Genomic DNA, 10949 nt, shown 5'->3' on the forward strand with positions numbered 1-10949 from the left:
TGTGTGATTTTAATGTCATTTTACTAACTGGCATGACTGTCCCTGAACGCCACACACCTCCGCTGACCAAATTAATACTGAGCAACAGGTGTGGACGCCAGGTAATAAGTTGGACAGAGACGGGAAAAGGATGGAAACGGTACAGACGCACAAGAGAGGACAGGAGGCGCAACAGGGAGCTTGACTGCTGGGAGGTGGGGAGAGGGGATGGGTGGGAGCGGCAGTTACCAGAGGGCTATGAGGAAGTAGCTGGGCCGTTTCAGAAGGAGGCAGCAGCGAGACGAGAGTACAGCCGACTGTATCCCAGTGCCCGCCAACGCAACTTCACTCAGGCCTGGGCGGACAGTGTAACTGTCGCACAGGAGATCCATGAGTAAGATTTTTATCTCAACTGGCGGCACAGTTACAGTTGACAGGGGTGGCTGCGGAGGCGGGATAGTGGAGTGGAGTGCAGTGCATGAAGTGGGCCGGTACGTCCCAGTACGTAGTATCGGCACCTCAACATTTTACTCTTTGGCATACCGGGACATTTTCTTGCGTACATGGACTTCTCCCAAACTGCTGGTACTCTCCTCTGCCCTCTCCATATCAGGTTCTCGCCTGCCTGCTAAACTCTGTCGGCGCAGACAGACAAGGGAGAAGAGAAGCTTGGGTGCCTTTCAAGCAGCCGTGTGCTGAATGTAGCTCGTCAATGTCGCACACATCCTGGATAGGGCGGGACATTTAAAAGTATTGACAGATAGGTGTCATTTACACTGAGGACGCTGGGGACAGGTCAGAATCAAAATGGCTCCATCACTTTTTGAATGCTTTTGTTAAAAATGTTCTGAAAAACAGCACCAAGAAACGTTGAATAACAAATGAAACAATGCACTATAAGAAAACATACAATGCTGAACTGATTCACTGAGGTGGTAAAACCTTGTAAAAGCCTTTCTTGTGCTGTATGTAGGTCTTGAGCAAACACGAAGTCCTGGGATGGCAGTAGCAGAATGAAATGGATGCTTCTATAGTTTTGGTATGTATACAACAAACATTTCTTTGAGTGAGCGGATGTGTTCTATCTCTCTCAATATTTTACAAAATTGAAAATTGATAAATATGAAAATTGGGGCTCACTACTTTAGGATTTTAAAATCTTACACACTGTTAATGTTAGTCAACAGTTCTCAAAGATTCAGTTCTGAAACTGAAATATAGAAGAAAGAAATGCATTGTCCAAAAGCTGATTACTGCATTATATTCCATTAGATTTTTATATTTTGAATTGTCACCTGTCACCTTAGTTTTGTTTTCCTTCATATAAATAAAGACATTTCCACCATTAATTAGTGCAGAAAATGTCTCCAGGATGCAGGAAATTCTGGCACCTATTTTTTTCCACTTCAAGCACTGGTGGAGTGCAGGATGTAGGCTAATTTGAATGAGGAAACACTATTCGCCGGTACTTCTCTTATAGCAGGGATCCCAAAGCTGGAGTGGCCTGCAGTGGAGATTGAGGGACTGACTGAACAGGCCGTAGGGAAGGAGTGTGGTCAGTGGAGCTGCTGGACATGTTGGACTGAGCGAGTGACTGTTGCCCCACTGCTGAGAGCTGGCACTGCACTCTTAATCCCACTTTTAGTATAGTTCCCTTTTAAACTTTGTGCTAGCACCATATTGATTTTACATTATATTTTATTTTAAATTGTATTAAAAACTGTTTTAGTTCAGTGTGGTTTGTGCTCCGCTCCAACCCTGATTTTAAAAGAACCTGTGTGTTTTGAGTCCTAGGCCCAGGCTATTCCCTAGGTGGCGTTGTCAGCATTTCTTTTAAATATATTTTATTTGAATCTTTTAATTGAGAATTTTACTTTTATACGTGTGTGTGTGTGTGTGTGTATACATAACACAAGTAAACACAAAATGCAGTTTTTAAATGAAGGTTTTTATCATTAAAGGGGGTAAAAAAATCCGACCTACATGGCCCTGTGTGATTGCCCCCTAAACCTGGGCCACCAGGCAGTAACAACTGCAATCAAGCGTTTGCGATAACTAGCAATGAGTCTTTTAAACAGAAATTGCAGGGGTTTTTCTCACAGCACTGGAGGAATTTGGCCCACTCATCTTTGCAGAACTGTTATTCAGCCCCATTGGAGGGTTTTGGAGCCTTAACCGCTTTTTTAAGCTCATGCCACAACATCTCTGTTGGATTCAGGTCAAGACTTTGACTAAGCCACTCCAAAGTCTTCATTTTGTTTTTCTTAAACCATTCAGAGGTGGACATTGTCCTGCTGCAGAATCCATGTGTGCTTCAGCTTGAAGTCACGAACAGATGTCCGGAGATTCTCATTCAGGATTTTTTTGAGACAGCAGAATTTATGGTTCCATTTACCACAGCAAGTCTTCCAGGTCCTGAAGCAGCAAAACAGCCCCAGACCATCACAGTACCACCACCACCGTATTTTACTGCTGGTACGATGTTCCTTTTATGAAATGCTGTGTTACTTTTACGCCAGATGTAATGGGACACACCCCTTCCAAAAAGTTCAACTTGTCTCATCAGTCCAAAAGTCTTGGGGTTCATCAAGATGTTTTCTGGCAAAACTGAGACAAGCCTTTGTTATTTTTGCTCAGCAGTGGTCATCTTGGAACTCTTCCATGCAGGCCATTTTTGCCCAGTCTCTTTCTTATGTCATGAACACTGACCTTAACTGAGGCAAGTGAAACCTGCAGTTCTTTGGATGTTGTAGTGGGTTTTTTTGTGACCTCTTGGATGAGTCGTTGCTACACCCTTGGTAATTTTGGTCGGCCGGCCACTCCTGGGAAGGTGCACCGCTGTTTTCACCATTCAGCTTGTGTACAGTGTAAATTTGCTTTCCCCTCAAAATAACACACATTAATGGCTGTGTGACGTGTTATAAAAGTATAAAAGCAATATAGTAACGTAACAAGTAACATAACTAGTTAACTTATTACACTTTCTAAGTAACTTGCTCAACACTGCTAAGCACACAGCCAACTGTGACCCTGCTTCACCACAACTGCCTCATATTGGATTTTATCAGCCATGCAGTAACACTGAACATTGTGAGAAACAGACAAATTCATAGTGTATTATTATCATTATTTTTATTTATTATATAGTATTATTATGTAGTATTTTTCATCTAACTGTAAGATTCAGTAGGGCCTATACAAAATTATGATTATTTAATGTTTTGGAAATTATCCTCTATTGTTACCATAAGTCAGGTTAAATGGTGTAGATGCAGGAAATGTGTTTTAAATGTTATGTTTTGTAAATAAATAAATAATGATGTAATTTTACAGTAAATCTGGCTGAAAGATAGTTAGACTTGATTTCCAATCAGATGACAACTACATCCATCACTTTGTAAGTAGTAGGGCACACGCTGCCCCGCTGCTGAATCACACACACAGTCAGAAAGTAATCAGTAGCATGTGCCCTACCCTTCTCATTTAATCAGAGACAAGACCATTCCTGACCATTCGCCTCTCATCATCCCACAGGCCTAATGAAACAGCATGTGCACAAGGGTGTGTAAACACATGCACACACACACACAGATTATAACTGAACAGTGTAAAAAAATATGTGTGCTGTGAGTGTGTGAGAGAGAGAGAGAGAGAGAGAGCGTGTGTGGATGTCTCTAGTCCTCAGCAGGTTGTGTCTGTGTGTCTCATTACGTGCTATCAGTAACAGCATGATGGCTAAACACCTGCTAAGGCCTGACCTCCATGTACCTGTCACTGCAAAACAAGCTGTTCTCTCCCTCTCATCCATCCTACACTGCATCCACTTATTACCTCACTTGCTCTCTTTCTCCTGCTCCAGCCCTCCTCCCTTCCTGTCCTCCTCTCGAAACACATGTGCTAGTCATCCTCTTCTCCTACTTTTGATCCCTTGTTCCCTCCCTGGTGACTGTCTTTTTCTGATCCATCTGTTCTCTGTTGTGTATCTGAGGGATCATCCTCTACCTTCCCTATACCCTTCCATTGCACTTTCCTTCTATTGTTGCCACAATGCTCAGGGAGTTTTCATTTGTTTGACTGAACGTGGCTTTGATCCCTGATAATGACAAGTTTGAAACGTGTCTATAAGTAGCTCATACAGTGTATTTTGAAATCAATTCAAAATATTGACTGGGTGTCAAATGAAGACCAAGAAAAATGGGATAAAAACTATGGTATACTATGTATTATGTTCACTCATATGTTGAATTCAGCATAATGTCTGTTCCACAAGGACTTGCCAAAAGGTTTTCTTTAACACATTTAGCTTACAACTTTTTGAGTCCAAATTAGCTCTTCATCAGCTACAGAGGATGCCTCTGTTATTTGAAAAATAACAGAGGCATCACGTCATTGAGGAGGAGGATAGAGAGAGGGAGGTGCAAAAGGATTAGGACAGACATGGCTAACTCAACGCAGACCACCACCACTGTATATGTTCCACTTTCTTCATCTGCTACCTATTTACTTCAGCTTTTACTATTCCAAGCTTTTGTCAGCTTTTACAGAGGAGCAGCAGAAAGCATCCTGACTGGAAACATCACAAACTGGCATGGGATGTGCACGGCCTGGGACCGGAGGGCTCTGCAGCGGGTGATTAAAACTGGTACCCATCTCCTGAGCATCAGTGATATCAGTAAGGTGAGGTGCCTATGCAGAGCCCAAAGTATACTAAAGGACAGTACCCACCCAGCCACAGCCTGTTCGCCGCCTTCTGGGAAGAGATATAGATGTTTCAGCTGCCGCACCACCAGACTGCAGAGCAGCTTTTCCCCCAGGCTTTCAGACTCTTAAACTCTAATTCATCCTCAGCACTGCTCCATTGATGATAGTTTATTTCTGTTTACTTTTTTTATAATTGCTTCTGTGTTAATGTATATTGTCTGCTACGTAGCAGAAGGGAGCTCCAAACTTAATTTCACCCCAACCCTCTTTTATAGTGACAAAATAAATCTACCCTACTACCTACATCATGGCTTTACATGTGACAGCTGTGGGGTACACTACATCAGTGAAACTGCAAGGACCTGAACAAGAGACTGAATGAACACCAGAAACCACACCAAAGCCACTCACAGAACTGACTGGGAAGAGGTCAAACGTTATCAACCAGGAGTCCGGAGAGTATGCATTTGGAGGTTTCTGAAAAAGCAAGTTTGGAGACTTTTCATGTTAGATTATTTTGTCACACACACTACCATTCTCAAAACTGTAGAACTCTGTAGTCTGCTACTCTAGACTGCATTATATTCTTTATCTTTGAGAACTGTTGACTAACATTAACAGTGTGTAAGATTTTAAAATCCTAAAGTAGTGAGCCCCAATTTTCATTTATCAATTTTGTAAAATATTGAGAGAGATAGAACACATCCGCTCACTCAAAGAAATGTTTGTATACATACCAAAACTATAGAAGCATCCATTTCATTCTGCTACTGCCATCCCAGGACTTCGTGTTTGCTCAAGACCTACATACAGCACAAGAAAGGCTTTTACAAGGTTTTACCACCTCAGTGAATCAGTGTGTGTGCATGTGTGTTTAAACACTCAGAGCATCAGTGTTTTAGAATACACATGTGTTTGTGTGTGGGGGGCTCAAATAGGGTTGCTGTATTGTGTGACACCAGTTTCAAGATTGTTGTCTTATCACACCAACACACTCACTCTTGTAAAGCATAAAAATAATGCATATCCTTTTTTCCTTCTCTCTCTCTCTCCCTCTACAGTCTTTGATGCTGATCCGATATATATTACCCCCACAATGCCTCAGCACATTCTGACGTCTGATAGTTGCATAACCATCAAAAATAGGCAAGTGGGGTGGCCTCGCTTTTCTTGATCTCTCTCTGTGGCGCTGTAAGCACACTTCCATGCACACCCATACACACACAGTCTTGAGTGTATGAAGGAGGGTCGGGGAGAGTGCAGCACCCACAGAGGTCTATTTCCATCTCTCTGGGTTTTCCCCAACACACACTCACAGAAGAGAAATAGCATGGCACTAAACGAAAGGTACAAACTCAGGAGAAAAAAACAGAACAGGGAGCTTCAAGAAAATAAAAGGCAGTAGGAAGAAAAAGGCGTGTTTAGGTTTCCTGTCAGCACAGCCTGGATTTGCCTGTTCTTCGTCTTCTTAAAAAACCCTCCTGGCTGCTGCTAGATCACTCTTTTCTGTCTCTGTGTTCTTCATGTAACGTTGCTTTCACTCTAAAGTAACACCAGGAGATGCCATCCATCCATTGTTAACCGCCTATCCTGTGTACAGGGCCGCTCACATATTTTTATTCTGTGACAGCTTATTAATATTAAGTGAGGTGTTTATAAGTTTTATGCAATTTTTGGTTTGTAATTTAGAAGACAAAAAGGTTATATCTCCTAACTCAAACTCTTATTTGGTTCTGTAAGATTCAGCACTTCCAATGCACAAAAGCGACCAATCAGGTTCTGCTTCTTTGTCATATCAATGCACCACTGCTCCGAGAGAGCGGGAGTAGGAGCAGAGAAGACAAAGAACTCAGTGGAGATGAATGTTACACAATGCAATGTCTTTAAGAGATCCCAAGATTGAGGATTTTATTGATGGTCTCGTGAAGGACAGCAGTACAAATGCTAGGCAAGTTCAGTCTTTTTTAAATCATTTTAAATCTTGCTGAGGAGTCTATTTTTATTGTTAACTACCATGCTGGCCAGCTAATACTAGCTTCCTAATGTTAGTCTGGCAACTTAAGGCAAGACACGGCAGGCAAAAACGGGGGTTACGTACTGGAACCTGGATTCTATGAGTATAGGCGCAGCCCTCTAAGGCTATCGCTATTGGGTTTACCTCTTCCGCGTGCTTGAATGAGAATTTCAGGAGAATCACTCAACCAAAACACTCAGTCCTGAGTGAGTCAGAGGGAAAAGGGAGATAGCCCGCAGGTAGAAACGGACGAAAGAGCATGGGGATGACCAGGAGGCCGCCGTGCAGGTGTCGTCCACTGTCATCCCACCGTGCAACGCCACTGAGGAGGAGACACATCTCGTGGATTGTGCTCTGATGCCATCTGGGGGAGAATTACCGGCAGACACGTAAGCCTGGGAAATGGCATTGCACAGCCAGTGAGACAGGCGCTGTGCCGACAAGGGAAATCGCTTGGACTACTCCCTGTAGTGCACAAACAGACGCTGCGAACGGCGCCAGGCGGCCGTGCGCGCCACATAACAGGACAGCGCTTGCACCGGGCAGAGGAGGTCCCGACCCATGGGGGGGGAGAACCCGAAAGGGTGATGACCCACAACTGAAAGTAGTTCGTAATGCTTTTAGGCATGAACGCCAGGTTAGGGCGCAGAACAACCAAGCGCACGTTGCCCTGAATTTTGAGACACGACGGAGCCACAGAGAGGGCAGCCAGATCGTTGACCCTCTTGGCCGATGTCAGAACCAGGAGCAAGGCGACCTTATCCAAAAGGAATCTCAGGTCCGCCGTCTCCAAAGGCCCAAATGGGGCTTGGGTTAAGGCGCGTAAACAGCGGCAAATCCCACTGTGGGGCAACAGACCGCGTCACCAGCCTGTGCCTCCGCACCCCCCTAAGGAAACGCTTCACCAGGAGGTGGGAGAAACAGTCCTGTCCCCGAAGCCCTCGTGACAGGACGAAATGGCGGCAGTGTAGGTTTTAATCATTCTGAACGCCAGCCCCCCGTCCATGAGCAACTGGAGGAACGAAAGCACCGCCGGCAGCGGACAGGCGACCGGGTCCGTCCCTTGGTCCAAACATCAGCATTGGAAAGCCGACCACTTAGAGGAGTAAGAGGACTGAGTGGAGGCGGCCCTCACCCCTGGATGGTGCGAACCACTTCCCGGGAGAGACCTAAGCCCTCCAGGCGTCGCCTCTCGGCGGCCAGACCCAGAGAGGCTGGCCGAGGAGCAGGTAACTCCTGATCACACCCCCCGCCTGAGAAAGAGCGTCCCCCCTCCAAGGGAGTTTCCACGGCTGCCCCGCCAGCAACCGCTGGAGACAGGGAAACCAGGACACGCTGGTGTGCTCCGGGGGTGCTCCACCAGAGTCACCGCCAAGGTTGAAAACTGCAGGCGATCCAGAAGGTGCGGGATCAGCCGTACCGGCGGAAAAGCCTACAGCAGCCGGGGAAGCCAAAGGGGGTGCGCGAAGGGGTGTGCGAAGGCATCCTCTCCCAGCGTGGGGACGTCCCGCGGGCTCAGTGAAAACCAAAGGGCGCACTGAGTGTTCTCCTTGTTGGCAAACAGATCCACCTCTGCCCTGCCGAACCGGAGCCGGATCTGGTCGCGAGATCAGGATGGAGGTGCCAATCGTCTGGGCGAGGGCCCCCCTCGACATGATGTCCGCCCCTCTGTTCAGCACGCCAGGGATGTATTCTGCTCTAATGGAGAGCAGGTGAGCATGCGCCCACAGGAGCGGCTGCCTGGCCAGACCCAACAGCTGCACCGAGCGCACCCTGCCCTGGCGGTTTATGTAGGCTGCCGCAGCCCTGTAGTCGGTGCGGACCAGCACGTGCTGGTCCCGCAGCAGAGGGGAGAATGTCAGATCACCTTCCACATCGTGAGGAGCTCCAGCACGTTTTTGTGTAGAGGCCTGCGGCCCTGCCGCAGACCGCCCACCACCTGAGAAAGGCAGGTCCCACCCCAGCCCATCAGGGAGGCGTCTGTGAAGACCGAGATATGGGACGTGACCCTGCCCAGGGGAACCCCGAACGAAGAGAGAGGGGCTCCCGCCAGTAGGCCAGATCAGGGGCCTCTGTCTCTCCGGGTTGACACGCAGGCGGATGAACCAGCGCTGCAGCCTCCTCATATGGAGGAGGCCCAGGGGGACCACCACGTGAGCCGCCAACATGCGGCCCAGAAGCCTCATGACCGACAGAGCTGCCACCTCCGCTCGAGGGACAACACGGCAGAGCAGCTCCACCAGAGCATCCACCCTCTCCTGAGAGAGCCGCGCTCTCCGGAGAGAGAAGTCCAGTACCATGCCAAGGTAGGTGAGTCTCTGGGAGGGGAGAGGAGTACTCTTCTTCCAGTTCACTGTGAAGCCGAGGTAAGACAGGTGTGCGACTAGCTGGGCCATCTGCATCACCACTTCGTCCCGGGGCGGCGCCAGCAGCAGCAGATCGTCCAGATAAAACAGTTCTAATTTTCTGAGATTTTGAATTTGGGGTTTTCATAAGTTGTACGCGATAATCATCGAAATTATATCAAATAAAGGCTTAAAATCTCTCACTTTGCATGTAATGAGTCTTTATAATATATTAGTTTCACCTTTTAAGTTGAATGGGTCTGAAATAAATGAACTTTTGCACAATATGCTAATTTTTCGAGTTTCACCTGTATATACAAGGTACGGACGTAGGAGAGGCCCACGCTGTGGGTGGGCGTAGACTAAAATTCTCAGTGCAATAGCCTTAAAGGGCGAAGCCTGTACGAAATAGAACATCTTTTTATCATGCACTGGTCAATTTTGACATTTGTGCTAGTTTGCTTCCTTAACATGTATTCTTTCTGACTAGTGGGGGGAAAAAAGTCCAAAATATACATTAAGTAGTTCATTTTACTACAGTTTGTCTCTTATTTCTCTTAAACATTTCCAGCTGACAAGAACTGCAGATCAGCTGGCAGCACTCACATCTGTGTCCACCTGAGCAGAGGAACTTGATTTTTAACATGCTGTATTACCTGTTGTAATCAGCTGGTCTGTCTGTTTTGTAGAAGAGGAGACCGACTTCAGCTCCATGTGGAAACCTCCGGACTGATGAAAACTTGAAACAACATCCCAATATTTAGCTTAACTCCATCAGCTGTTAACTGTAAACACACCCCTGCAGACTTGTGAGTGCTATTTGACTGTTGATTGTGATTTATTGGTTTGCAAACAACGGCAGGAAAGAGAGGAGCAGTAGTAGCAAAACACCCGAAATGCTTGACCTAAAGCGAGTAGTCTCTGCTTGACTATTCAGAAATTCACAGTTTTTTATATAAATATGAAGTCGTAGTCCGACAGAGCTAACGACGCTAACAACAACACTTGGAACCGGATGTGCACGGAAGCTAGCTGCAGAGAAGCTCCAGTGAAGATAAATCAACGTTGGAATTGCTAAAACTTTAGTAAAAGGCTAATTTAATAAAAGCAGCTAACTCCTCCCGCGAGCAAACGGCAAAAGAGCATAATCCAGTCCGACTACGGGAGCTTATTTGTCCAAAGGTTGCAGCGCTGCTCCCTGCAGCTCTCAGCCAGCCAGCAGATTTTCAATCCCCCGTTCTGCCTGGCCCTCTCCACACATCGCTCTGAAGCCGCGGGGACGTACGGACAATCTCAACACTGATAGGCTATCGCGACTTAGCGCCAATGCGACTTTCTCACTTGAGTTGAAAATATTCAATTTACGCGAAATCCTTCACTTCGCCTTCGCGTCGCCGGCACCGCCCCCTTCACGTCGCTTCGCGCCGCCCGACAGGAAATCGCGGCTCTACGCGTCTTTGCATTCACTATGTATGTAAACTCACCGCCCCAAACACTCGCTTCGCTTTTGGTCTGAAAGCACCATAAAGCACTGAATGCAACTCAACACTCTTGACAATTCTTGAATCTTGTTTTTCCCTTCCTCTGTTTTTCCTGCATCCCTGGTTCAAGTAAACTCAGTACAGACCTGATAGATGGGAGGGAGGGAGGCATACACTTTTTTCTGTGAGATTATGAGCCATTTTTTAACATATACTACATATTATAAAATCTTAATGAGAGTGTAAAAGATCATCTTACAATTTCAGCATCTGTGGAATAATCTCCCCAAATCTAGGAATTACATTGTTCTAACAAAAGGCCAGCACTGACAGCACATATTGGTCTATTTGACTGCAAGTGAGAGAGACAAAGAAAAAAAGTGTCAGTATGTCTAATGGTGATGAATAGCGTCTCCTTGCTGATGTCTC

At 46.2% G+C, this 10949-nt stretch overlaps 1 long non-coding RNA gene across 1 annotated transcript; it reads left to right on the forward strand.

The window, feature by feature from the left end:
- Positions 1 to 716: 716 nt before the first annotated feature.
- LOC123983629 lies at positions 717 to 1718 on the forward strand. Its single transcript, XR_006828243.1, has 3 exons — positions 717 to 774; positions 953 to 1018; positions 1460 to 1718. It is a non-coding gene; the product is annotated as an uncharacterized LOC123983629 (long non-coding RNA).
- Positions 1719 to 10949: the final 9231 nt, after the last annotated feature.

Source organism: Micropterus dolomieu, linkage group LG14 (assembly GCF_021292245.1).
Source record: "Micropterus dolomieu isolate WLL.071019.BEF.003 ecotype Adirondacks linkage group LG14, ASM2129224v1, whole genome shotgun sequence".
Classification (NCBI taxonomy): Eukaryota; Metazoa; Chordata; class Actinopteri; order Centrarchiformes; family Centrarchidae; genus Micropterus; species Micropterus dolomieu.